The sequence below is a fragment of the Anopheles maculipalpis genome, assembly GCF_943734695.1.
Source record: "Anopheles maculipalpis chromosome X unlocalized genomic scaffold, idAnoMacuDA_375_x X_unloc_23, whole genome shotgun sequence".
Lineage (NCBI taxonomy): Eukaryota > Metazoa > Arthropoda > Insecta > Diptera > Culicidae > Anopheles > Anopheles maculipalpis.
In genome coordinates, this window is record NW_026060484.1 from 5,001 (window position 1) to 7,500 (window position 2,500).

The 2,500-nt window shown below is 60.7% G+C and overlaps 1 pseudogene; it reads left to right on the plus strand.

Annotated features, from left to right (window-relative positions):
* The window catches only part of LOC126566733 (large subunit ribosomal RNA), a 3,618-nt pseudogene extending 3,598 nt beyond the window's left edge, over nucleotides 1-20 (plus strand).
* Nucleotides 21-2,500: the final 2,480 nt, after the last annotated feature.

Consider the following 2,500-nt stretch of genomic DNA (forward strand, 5'->3'; position numbering starts at 1 on the left):
TTGCCCCGCGAGGGTTTTTTGGCCAGGGTGTATATGCAAAATAGCATCGCGCATTTGTAACTTACTCTAAACGTTTCTTATCATATTTACAAAATTTATCCCTTCCTGAATTCATTCCAAGCTTCGAGTGCCTATCGAAGGCCGCCCAACTTGGCTACTAAGCCCTTCGTACTCTCATTGCGCCCCTTTTAATCAACGTGCCGCTGTTTCTGCCTCCGTTGCCGCGGCTGCTTCAGCGGCAGAGAGGCCACCTGGTCGATTGCTGATATGCTGCTCTGGAGCTGCTGACGGAGAATCGTCCTCTTCGTCGCTGGACGAATCCGCGCCCTCGCCGTACAGCCATGCCAGGGAGGCCACAGTCCTTCGCCTCTCCCTGAATCTCGCGACTCGCTCGCGAATGGCTGCCCGGCGCGCAGCTGTTGTCGGCGATGGAGGTGGTGTTGGGGGCCGCCCACCTCGCTGTAACTCCCTCGCTCTCGCCCGTGCCGCGTTCCTCGCAACGTTCCGGCGCTGGTTACGAGCGACGGCCACCGAGTTGTCCGGGAGGTGTGCGGCTGACGGCTGACCCTGCGCAGCCAACAGCTCCCTTTCCGCGTTCCAACCGTCCTGGAGCTCGTCCGTGACGCCGGCGACGAACTCACAGATGCTGCTCCAACGTTCCGGGCTCTCGAGCAGAGCGGCAACGAGACCTTCGGGGGTGATCTCGCTCGTACTACCCGCCTCGAGCAGCCTTCCGCGTTCAGTGGCGAACCTGGGGCAGCTGAAAACGGCGTGTTCCGCCGTCTCAGCGACGCCAGGACATCTGGGGCAGTCCGGGGACGACGTGAAGCCCATCCGGCACAGGTAGTCACGGAAAAAACCGTGACCGGACAAAACCTGCGCCAACTGGAACGTCACGTCTCCGTGTTTCCGTGACTGCCATGTCCTCACGTCAGGTATCACTCGATACGTCCACCGAGTGAACCGACTGGCGTCCTCTCTAGCAGCATCCGCGTCCCACTGCTGCTGCCACTGCCCGTAGGTACGGTCGCGCTCCATGCTCTTTACACTCGCTCTCGAGTGTTCGTTCGCAGGATCCTGCAGACGATGATGCACCCTGCTGTCCTCCTCGATCAGCAGGCGTATCGGGATGAGACCGGCCAGCAGCACGGCCGTCTCTCCCCTCACCGTCCGGAAAGCCCGACACACCCGAATGGCCGTCGTCCTCTGCACACGCTGCACCAGTCTGTGACACTGTTGCAGCTGCAATCCCTCCGACCATACTGGGGCCCCGTAGCGAAGGATGGAGTCCGCAACGGCCGCCAGTAGTCGGGCACGTGACGATTTTGGGCCACTGTGGTTCGGCATGAGGCGCGTGATGGCTTCCGCAACCCTCATGGCCTTCGCTGCAACCTGCTGAACGTGCGGCAACCATGACAGGTGGTCGTGCAACCAAACTCCAAGATAGCGGATGGAGCGCTGGGATTGCACGACCACTCCCCCGATGTTGATGCTGACGACCGGATGGCGCTTCAGGGTGGAGATGAGCGTCATTTCCGTCTTCTCCGGAGCCAACGAAAGACGGTTCCGGTCCAGCCAGGTCGTGATCGCCGCGATGGCGCGTTCAGCAGTAGAGGAAGCGGCTTGGGGTGTCGTTGCGGGGACCAAGACTACAAGGTCATCGGCGTAGCCAATAACCTCGGCCCCCTCAGGCAACTGGACACCCAGGACCCCGTCGTACAGCACGTTCCACAGCGTGGGTCCCAATATGGAACCCTGTGGAACTCCCGCGCTGATGCTGCGCTCGACGGGGCCCTCGCTGGTGTCGATAACCAGTCGCCGATCCTCGAAATAGCTTTTCAGCATCCTCTGCAGCGACAACGGTACCCCCTTGTCCCTCAACGCGCTGGCGATGGCCTGCCAAGGCGCGGAGTTGAACGCGTTGCGGATGTCCAGGGCAACCACCATCAGGCAGCGCTTGTCTCGGGCATTGGTACGATGAAAGGACATGGCCTTCCTGCCCGCTTCGACAACACGCTGGATCGCACTGATGGTGGATCTGCCCCGCCGGAATCCGTACTGTTCGTCCGATAATCGTTCCGCATCTGGTTCCTCCAGGAACTCGTTCAGCCGGTTAAGGATTAGGCGCTCCAACACCTTGCCGAGTGCATCAAGCATGCACAGCGGCCGGTAGGAGGAGCTTTCCCCGGGAGGTTTGCCAGGCTTTGGCAGCAGCACCAAGCGCTGCCTCTTCCAGGGCGCTGGAAACGCACCCCGGTCCAGGCAGTCCTGGTACAAACGGACGAAAACCTCCGGGTACTTCCTAATTGCCGTCTTAACCGCAGCATTGGGGATACCGTCCAATCCAGGCGCTTTCCTGTTCGCCATTGTTCCCACGATGCTAAGCAGCTCGTCCGCAGTAACGGGGGTCAGCGATGTCCTCTGCTCCTCGGTGTCCGCACTCGGCAATTCAGAGTCCGGCCAGACAACAGGCGGATGAGTTGGAAACAGATCGTTGGCA